A 10,388-nucleotide genomic window follows, 5' to 3' on the forward strand; every position below is an offset into this window, starting at 1 on the left:
CACCAAGTGTCCACTGGATCCTCTCTGAGTTCCCGTCCCCGCTCACACCTGCGGCCCCTGGACATCCTCTTGCTGAGGCCTCTGGCTCCAACACCTCTAGGGCACAACCGTCACCTCTCTGTGACACACCCACTGATGGTGTGGTGACACCACGTGTCTTGCCAGCCCTCCAAGTGTAACACATGGCTGAACAGGAGCCAAGCCTCCGGCCGCGGCCTATCAGTAACTTCTGAGTGGTGCTCTTCCAATGAGCTCCTCCCCCAGAGCCCAGCTCCAGCACCATGAAGGCCTCCTCTATCGCCAGCCCCAGACCTCCACCCCTCTGTCAGCTCTAGCCCTTCGGCCAGCACCAGGGCCTGCCATGGGGGACAAACAGGCCTGCAACCCATACAGCTTACCCCATTGCTGAGGCTTTATGCCTTAAAATAGCTGAGGAAGAAATTTAAAAGAAGAAGAATGTTTCAGGAAGGGAAGATTATAGGCAACTTTCAAGTTCCCAAGTAAGGTTTGAGTGGAACACAGCCAGGCCCAGCTTTGCGGCACTGCCCCTGCTTCTCTAGTGATACAACACAGGGCCAGTGAGCTACACAGTTGCAACACTTACACTCTGAGCAATGAGCTAGCCCTACATGGCAGGCTGTGGGGTTGGGCCCTGAGCTCCCTGGCAGATTACCTGTTGCAAGGCTGTTAGATCTCCACAGATGATAAACTATTTGGATGAGAAACTAAGTCTTAACCTATGGCAAACACCATAACCTCTAAAACAGGTTTTTTAAATGTGATTTTTGGGTTGTTTTTACAAATAAACTGTACATATTACTTCCAAAGTATCTGAGATCCGTCAGATGCTATTTGCAATGATCGGCAAACAGCACACACCTCCTCCTGGACCTGAAGGTAACAGTCATGTTCATCTGTATCACTGAAGAAAAGTCCTGGGAATCAACATCTGTCCCTTAACCATGTCAATACACGCTCCTTTTATTATTATTATTATTATTATTATATGGACTTCCTAATGCCAGCCATGGCACCCTTAGCAGATTTAGACCCAAGGGTAGAAACTAGTGCATCTGATAAAGTCAATATCAATTTCTAGAGATCACAAGTTCAAGAACACCAGAGCTCTATTCAAGGGCAGCGGAAGCCATGTGTGGAGACCGCATGAGCCTCAGCCGCCTCTCCTCCACTTCTGCCACTGCTCTTCCTGATTTGAACACAAATATCTGGAGATGGGAGGGGGAGCTGAAGGAAGACAGGCCACAACCTACACCTTGAAAGGAGAAAGCTGTTTCCAAATGCTGTGTTGACTTCTGATGACACATTAAGTCCAACTACACTTCATTTCCCACTAAGATAATGAATTTAAGATAATCTAAAAAACTTTAAAGTCAGGCTCAGAATGTAGCTTAGTGGTAGAGTGTTTGGCTTGCTGCATGAAGTCCTGGGTTCGATTCCTCAGTACTACCTAAACAGAAAAAGCTGAAAGTGGCTCTGTGGCTAAAGTGGTAAAGTGCTAGACTCTGTGCAAAAGCAGCTCAGGGACAGCGCCCAGGCCCTGAGTTCAAGCCCCAGGACTGGCAACAACAAACAAAAACTTTGAAGTCATTTTTCACTGAAACGTATTCCTGTACAAAACAACGGACACAGTATAGTAGTATACACATGAAGTCCCAGCACCAAGGAGACAGGATTGTGAGTTTGAGGCCAGTATGAGCTACACAGCTACACCTTGTCTTAAAATAAACAAAGAAAATAGCCAGGCACCGGTGGCTCACGCCTGTAATCCTAGCTACTTATCAGAAGGCTGAGATCTGGGGATCATGATTCAAAGCCAGCCCGGGCAGGGCAGGAAAGTCTGTGAGACTCTCATCTCCAATGCACCACCAGAAAACCGAAAGTGGCGCTGTGGCTCAAGGGGTAGAGCGCTAGCCTCAAGCTGACGAGCTGAGGGACAGCGCCCAGGCCCAGAGTTCAAGCTCCACGACCGACAAAAAATAAAATAAAAAATATAATAAAGAAAATAAACAATACACCAAAATTACAACACTGTGCAGGAACAGAACCTATCACAATTTACAAACGTTCTCTTTTGCAGAACGGAGGTGGAACGCAGGTCCTGGCGCGTGTTAGGCAAGTGCTCTAGCACTTGAGCCACTCCCTAGCCTTACAACAAATGTACCAGATAGAAGTCACTTCCCACAGGCAAACACACAGCTGTTCTAAGACCAGGGGCTCAAGGGAGCTGCCACCTGAAATTCCACACAATCGGGAGGCATGTGCCAAAACCTTAAGGAAATCTGTACCTTAGCCAGGCCACATAAAAACAAAGCACAATCACTAGACATGTCAGTAGGAGCCGATGCAGACTGCAGGCCGTCACTAGACATGACAGCAGGAGCCGATGCAGACTCCAGGCCGCGGCCGGCTCACCCCGACCTCCCAGCTGCCTGGGACCCACAAGAAACCAGGCAGCGCACCAAGGAGAACCAAAACAGGGAAATGCAGCGAGGCAGATAGCTCCTGCCTGCTCAGTGACAGTGAACACATCCCCTTCCAGTGGCCACCTCAAAACCAAGAAGCCAAGTACTGAGTTCAGAGTACTGAATTCAGCAGGTCTTGTCAGGACTCAATGGGTGATCCACGCTTACTCCTGGGGAAGACAGGCAAAAGACAGAACTGCACTGCAGCCCCAAGATGACTGATGGGTTCAGACACTAAGATTGAGGAAAAGTTCAAGGGATCACAGGCCTACAAAGTACGCAGTTGTCTTTATGAAGCCAACATACATATTAAGATGTCTTAAAATGGCAGGACATCTCATACCTATTTGAAATGCAATGAAGACTGTTACAAATTTGGATGGTATCACACTCAAGTAAGGTACCAAGTAAAGCTTCCTTTAAAGCTGAAGACCAGGTTGCACACTTCTCGCTCCAAGCTAAGGCAGGAGGAGTGCAAGCCTGAGCTATGTAGGGAGACCCCATGTTCATTTTGTTTCAAACAAAACAATTTGACTTAAGACTCATGATTCATTCATTAATCCTCTGCCTTTCAGGAATGTTCTTCTTACCTTACTATAGGATGAACACACTTTTAACTGGATAAGCCAAAATATTTAAATTACTTTGATAAACAAACCAACTCTGAATCAGTCCTTGACAATCAATCATTACCCAGCCCAACAAGAACATGCTGAGAGAGTCCGGGTCAGTCGATGGACACGCACTTGTGTGCATGCACACATGCGTTGTGGTACTGAGGTCCGAACTCAGGGTCTCCAGCTTGCCGGACAGGGATCTACCCCGGGAGCCAAGCCCCAAGGTACACACCTTCCTTTGAACCTAGCAGATGCCGTGTGCCAGTGTTCTCTCTGGCCCTGACTCTGGCTGCTGCCCACTTGCCACTCAGCCTGGGCAGACTCCATCCCTGAGGCCTCTGCCCGCAACCGCTCTGGCTCAGGATTTCCCAATGCAATGGCCGGAGGAAACAGCTATCCAAATGATTTGTCAGAAAGAAACCTAGCCTTTTGATTGTACTGAACTTGTCTTTTATAAACAATTTGGTGCCTAATTTAGAATTATGTGTGACACACAAATAGTCAAAGGGAGAATTTTATGGAGTCTTTTTCTTTTGCAAATCTGAATAAGATTCAGAGTTTAGATAAGAGGGATGTGGTAATGCTAAGCTCCTGACTGTGGCAAATGTACCACAGTTATAGAGAATGCCCTTATTTCTAAGCTGATCAAGAAACACGCATCTTACAATGTTCAGCAAATACGCATACAATGGCTGAGAGGGACAGAGGCTGTAGAAAGAGGGTAAACAAGGAGAAACTGCTGACACTTGAAATACAGGAGAAAACTATAATTCTTTGCATTTTTTTGCAATTTCTCAGCCTGAATTATTGAAAACAAGCTCAATTCACACTCAAAGATGTTGAGGCTTTTTCTGAAAAAAAGCAGTGGCAGAAAAACAATAGACATGTTCTCCAAGTTTAATGGGGACTAATTAACCATACTTCTGAGAGGCTGTTCAATTATGACGTCTCCCAAATAAACTAAAAGCCCCTAAAATACTTTCAGTGCCTTCACCAGTGAAATGGGCTGTCGGCACTCCACGCCCATACGTCAGTGATGGACAGCCAGACACCAGAGGGTCCCAAACGCCGAACCCACCCAGCCCTCACCCCTCAACTCCCCTCTGGTCTGTGTCCAGCTCACATCAGTACAGCCAGGGAGGGTCTGGACCCACAAAGCACTGCTGCAGCCAAAGGCAGCCACTTTGTGCCTTGGCTACTTTCAAGATAGTCTTGCTTTATGCCCAGGTTGGCCTGGGCTGCATTCCCACTTGTGCTTCCCCATGTCACTAGGGACAGCAGATGGGTGCCACCGTGCCCAGCCATGTGCTTCCCCAGTAGCTGGGATGACAGGCAACAGGCGTGCACCACTGGATGGAGCCACTGAGATGGCAGTCTTTCAAACTCTGATGGCTGGGCTAGCCTTGAACTATGAAGAAGCCAGGATTCCAGGCTTGAGCCACTACCCGTGGCAAGCCTGTCTTTATTACTCGGTACAGGACCTGGCCTCAAGCTTGCACCAGCCCACCCACTCACCTTCTACACATTATCTCTATTCCGAACGGAACTCCTGAGAGAAGGGCCAGGGCAATTTTCGCACACATATTCCATTCCACCTACCATCTTTCCCAATGATGTAAAACCAGATCCCTTTCCACTTCAGTACTCAACTTTACTCTTTCGTAACTCATCATGGGGAGCAGTCCTGCAGCTTCCCTGTGAGTCCACTGTGGGACGGCAGAGCAGCTGCCCCGTGCACAGCCCCTCTGCCCTGAGGGGCTCCCACAGACAGGAACTCCAGGTGAGATCCAAAGCAAACTGTAGCTCTGGGACTCCCAACATTGCTATTTCCCAAACTCTACCCCATAAGCCAAAGGAACACTCCAGAATACTTTAGAACACTTCTGTTGAACAATTCTTTAGGACTTTTTTACCATAAAAAATCTTTATTTACCACAGGTATGAGAACTTTAACGCTTTCAATCTGAGACATTCTTGTTGAGATCTTTAATATGTGATCTCCCGCAGGTATCTTTTCTTCTGAAACTAAATGGTTTTTTTTTTTTTTCCAGATTTAAGTGGCTGAAGTAGTACTTTTTTTTTTTTTTTTTTTTTTGGGTCCGGTTGTGGGGCCTGAACTCTGGGCCTGGGCGCTGTCCCTCAGCTCTTCAGCTCAAGGCTAATGCTCTACCACTTGAGCCACAGCGCCACTTCCCGCTTTTTTCCTATGTGGTGCTGAGGAATTGAACCCAGGGCCTCATGCATTACAAGGCAAGCACTCTACCACTGAGCCACCTTCCCAGCCCCTGAAGTAGTACTTTTAAGTAAGATGGGTATTTTCAAGTCTGCTTTGAATTGCCTGAATGGTCGCGTAATTTACGAGTCATATGCCTAAAGCTTACAGGATTTAGATCCTAGGGGTGACACTTCTGACTCTGTGAGACAGTTGTCACTAAGCTGACTGCAAATGTACCTGGCACAGAGCCTCCTCTTCATCACCTGATCACCACACTCCACAGGAAGTGGCTGGCAGCTCATTTCTTTCTTTCTTTATTTTGGGTCCAGTCGTGGGGCCTGAACTCTGGGCCTGGGCGCTGTCCCTCAGCTCTTCAGCTCAAGGCTAGCGCTCTACCACTTGAGCCACAGCACCACTTCCGGTTTTTTTCTTTTTGCTTATGTGGTGCTGAGGAATCGAACCCAGGGCCTCAGGCATGCAAGGCAAACACTCTACCACTGAGCAGCATTAGAAGTCGCTACACCTTAGAAGTCGCCTGTCACCTGGCCTGCAGACATGTTCAGGCAACACCTGCACCAGAGTGGACCTCCCTCAGCTGTGATTAAACAGCGCTCTGCAGCACCAGAAGACCTGATGTGGCTCTGATACCATTTCTGCTCATGGTGGCCGACAGAGAGCTCCCAATGGGTTTTCCCACTGAGAACTATGATTCTTTGGGATTCATAAATATTCTGGGGAAGATATTTTGGAATTATGTAAATATCACAGATTAGAGGATATGACTTAAATGCAATGTGAGATTCTCAAACATATAAAGGACATTAGTGCCAGGCACTGGTGGCTCACACCTAAAATCCTACTCAGGAGACTGAGATCTGAGGATCAAGGTTTGAAGCAGGCCAAGCAGAAAAGTCCGTGAGACTTTTCTCTCCAATTAACTAGCATATAGCCAAAGTGGAGCTGTGGCTCAAACGGTAGAATGCTAGCTTTGAACCAAAAATGCTTGGGAAAAACACCCAGGACCTAAATTCAAGCCCCAGGACCAGTACCCCCACCCCACCCCACCCCCAAAAAGGAATGAAATACTGATTTGAATAAGATCTAGAATTTAGTTGGCAGGGCTGTGCTATTAGGTGAAGATTTTATTACCTATGAACACTAGAGAGGCCAAGGAAAGAAATAGGGAAACTCATTAAATATTTCTGCACCTTTTCTGGAAAGACCAAATTTACTTGTGAACTAAGTTTACTAAGTGGCAGGGTGATTTTTATAAACTGAGCAGACTTGATAGCAAGGGTCAGGGCAGGGGACTGCTGGAGAGGACTCAGCTAGCACGCCTCTAGCATGCTCACTGAGCACAACTTGCAAGTGACTGTCTGCTTGAGAACATCATCTCTGTCTGCAGGCACACAGGGGTGTGGTAGTGGACTGGTAGTGTAGCGCATACAGCAAGAAGTCAGTCTGAAATCAAGTGTCTGCGGCAGCATGTGGCTGGCCCACCTTCCCTTGTAAGCCTAGTGCCCTGCCAAGGCTGCAGAGCAGAAGCAACCAGCCAGCTCAAGGTGGACATGGCCTGGTGACCTGGCACCCAGCCTGTCCCTCAGCAGACACAGGACCACAGGGGGAAAGACTGGTGGCATGAAGAGAACAGCTCCGGAATCCTGCTCAAGGGGAGTGGCCATAAAGTGATGCCCACTCATCCCACTAAAATGAATTCTCATGGAGTGCGGCAAACCCACTATAAAGAGAACACAGACACAGACAAGTCTTCACTAATAGATGACGGAAAGGATCCAATCCAGGCAAAGGAAAAGCAGCCTGGGTAGAGCACACAAAGTAGGACACTGAGTCTGAGAACCCTAATCCTCTGCAGACTAGGACCCTCAGCAGCAGACCAATTTCCATAGCCCAACAAAGCAGAACAGCTCCCAGACCAAAAGGGCTCCTTAAAGAGGAACAGCCCAGAGAATGTCTCTATCTGCTGCTCCAGGTGCAAAGAACACACTCCCAATCATCAGAGGGAAAGCCATTTCCAAGACCAGTCCATTCCCAAGCTACCAGCTTTCACTTGCTCTAAGGATAATAATTACCAGTACTGGAGGCAGTCCTAATATGCAAAGCAAGAAGCCAACATTTACCAAAGAAAAGTACTATTTACTAGAGTAAAGAAGAAATCAGAAGAGGATTGAAAAGAACCCTTACTTCCTCAGCCTGGAGGTGATAATGCATTCCCAAGAAACACTATGACAAAGGCAGAAATTGGGAGCTTCAGGGCCAGGGCTGACAGTAAAAGCCTGTAATCCCAACCAAATACTCAGAAGCATGTAGGTGGGAGGTGGGAGAATGGGCAGGCAGGTAGGAGATGGCAGTCAAGAAGAGGGGGCGGGGGGGGGGGAGACGGGGGAGGAGGGGAGGGGGGGCGTCCCACAGCACCCCATCCAAGAAATAACTAAAGCAAAAGGTCTGGTGTAGTGGCTCAAGTAGTAGAGCAACTTCCTAGCAAGCACAAAACTCTGACTTCAAATCTTAGTAAAGAAGAATTAGAAGTGGGACTGGAAATTAAAAAACAAGGCTGAACCCCTTTCCCAGAACAGGGAGTTTGAAAGGGGACAAGAAGGATAAAGACAAGAGACCCGAGGGGTGGATCCACGCGTGTCCTGGGAGACAAAGTCAGAGCAATCGGTTCTCCAATGCTCCAAGGAAAGCCCAGCCTCGGCCCCGGCCGGGATCCCATCGGGAGCGAGACCCCGGGGACGGCCGGCGGCCGGGCCCGCAGGGGAGCGGGCGGAGCGGGCACGGACGCCACCCCGGCCCGCAGCACCGGGGGAAGCCCGCAGCAGCGGGAAAAGGCCTGGGCCAACTGCGGGGAAAACAAAAGCTGCCGGGCGGGGGGCGCCGCGGGCGGGGAGGGCGCTCCCCGCAGCCCGAACGCCGACGGGAGCGGGCGCGGGGCCGGGGGGCCCGCGGAGGCCGGGGGGCGCGGGGCTGGGGGGCCCGCGGAGGCCGGGGGGCGCGGGGCCGGGGGGCGAGGGGCCGGGGGGCGAGGGGCCGGGGGGCGCGGGGCCGGGGGGCCCGCGGAGGCCGGGCCCGCCGCTCGCCCCGCCGCTCACAGAGCCCGGGAGGGCTGCGGGCGCGCACGCGGGGCCGCAGTGACACCGGCCACCGCACAACGCGTCCTCGTTGCTCCCGCAGGTCCGGGCTGACGCGGAGGTGCGGGCGGCCCGCTGCCGCGCCTGGGGCCGCCGAGGCCGCGCGGCGGGCAGGGCGCGGGTCCGGCGCCCCCTCCGGGCGGGCGGGAGCGGGGGGCGGCGGCCCAGGCGCGCCCGGCCCGGCCCCGGCCCCGGCCCCGCGGCGCGCTCGGCCCCCGCCCCGCCCCGCCCCGGCCCAGCGCGCCCCGGCCGGCGTGAGGGCCGAAGCCGTTGGCGGCGGTTGGCGGGCGGCGGGGCGGGGCGGGGGCCGACGGAGATCTCGCTCTCGCTCTCGCCCCGCGGGAAGGGGGAGTGGAGGCGCGACCGGCTGCGGGAGCTGCAATTACCGTGTGGGCTGCGGAATTCTCGTGGTGTTTGTCGGGGAGATGCGATAATGGCGTCCGTCCTCGCGAGAGAAGCCGCCGCTCTGCGCAGGCGTCGCCGGCGCCTCCCCGCGGCCCGCGGCCCGCCTTCTGCGCAGCCTCGCTGGGCTCCGGCAGCGGGGCGGGGCCAAGGGGAGGAGGCGGGGCTTGCGCACCGCCTCCCCCCCCCCCACGCGCGCGCCTCCTCCGGCCGGTTCAGGCGAGCATGCGCAAGAGTCGTGCCCTCCGGCCGAGGGTTGTCTCCCCGGGGTGCCCTTTCCTGGGCCGTGCGCTCACGCCGCCTGCCGACACAGAGAAAGTCTTCTCTGTGGGCCATCTGAGGCTCGTACACCCTCTCTGAGGCGTCGGCGTTCAAGCGACGACTACACTTCCCAGGGTGCCCTGGGCGCTCAGCGCGGTGCCTTCTGGGAGCCGTAGTCCCGGGGGAGGTGTCTGTGGTGTGCCTGCCGGGATTTGTAGTCGGTTCAGACTCGGGCCTTCGCGCCCCGTCCCCGCCCCGAGGACTGCTGGGACTTGTAGTGCCGCAGACGCTGGTGGGCTGCGCGTCCCCCAGCCAGTCCCACGCGCCTGGCCTGCCGTCGGGCTTGGGGCTCCGGAGTCTCGGGGTGGCGCGTACCTTAAAGGGACTCGTAACGGCCCGGGTCGCTTATCTGCCCCGGGCGGATGCCGGCCACCAGCGTGTGCCGGAGGAAGGCCTCGTGGAGGTGGGACGCGCCGCCCGTGCAGCCGCCCCGGCGCCGCCCGCCCCGGGGCTGCACCCCGCGGCTCCATCCCGGGGCTCCCGCCTGGGCCGCGCCGGGCCCGGCGTCGCTCCTCGCCTGGAACCGGGACTCCGGAGAGGAGGAGGCTTGATTCGCGCTGCCCGCCCACTTCCCTGTGCGGCCGCCGGCTGCGCGACCCCGGGCGGCCTCGCCGCGGGGGCCCGGCCGGCCGGGGGGCCCGGGGGACCCGGGGGAGCGGCGCGGCGCCCGCCGGGCCTTCCCGGACCGAGCCCCCGCTGAGCCCCGCGCGCCGGAGACCTGCCCCGCCCCGAGACGGGGAAGCGTCTCGGCGGGGCTCGAGGCTGGTAGAGGGAAGCCAGGGTTTGGGTCCCGGGTGAATGCTTGCAATCGCACATTGCCTTGCGCGCCAATTGGATGCTTTCTATACCAGAATAGTCACCGAGGGCAACGTCCAGCCCCATTCCTCCTCCCAGCGCCTCGCTGTGGCCCATCCAGATACGCCCTCCTACACAAGCTTGTCCTGCCGACCGCTGGCCCTGGGGCTGCTGGGTGCAGCCTGCCCGTCCGTCCGCCCGCCCGCCCGGAGGGGAGCAGGGCACACTGGGCTGTGCAGGTACGCCTCAGCCACCCGCTGTCAGTCACAGCTGGAACTGGACTGCGGATGGCCACCGATCAACTTGTGACACAGCAGCCCCTGGAGCTCACAGAAGATAACAGCTCTAGCCCGACCCCAGCAACCCCACCGCTCCCCCAGGCCGTGGGAGGTGTTGATGACACACA

The 10,388-nt window shown here is 54.4% G+C and overlaps 1 protein-coding gene across 6 annotated transcripts in view; it reads right to left on the reverse strand.

Moving 5' to 3' along the window:
• Positions 1-8,941, reverse strand: part of LOC138822835 (protein BANP) — a 57,830-nt gene extending 48,889 nt beyond the window's left edge. For 5 of the 6 annotated variants that reach the window (XM_070015778.1, XM_070015777.1, XM_070015775.1 and 2 more), the window contains exon 1: positions 8,851-8,941. The gene's annotated coding sequence lies outside the window, so the exon portion shown is untranslated. Of the gene's footprint in view, positions 1-5,552; positions 6,223-8,850 lie in introns of those variants that run through there. The other variant, XM_070015774.1, reaches the window with a different exon arrangement.
• Between the last annotated feature and the right edge of the window lie 1,447 nt (positions 8,942-10,388).

Source organism: Dipodomys merriami, unplaced genomic scaffold (genome assembly GCF_024711535.1).
Source record: "Dipodomys merriami isolate MVZ:Mamm:240054 unplaced genomic scaffold, mDipMer1.0.p SCAF_116, whole genome shotgun sequence".
NCBI classification, from domain to species: Eukaryota; Metazoa; Chordata; class Mammalia; order Rodentia; family Heteromyidae; genus Dipodomys; species Dipodomys merriami.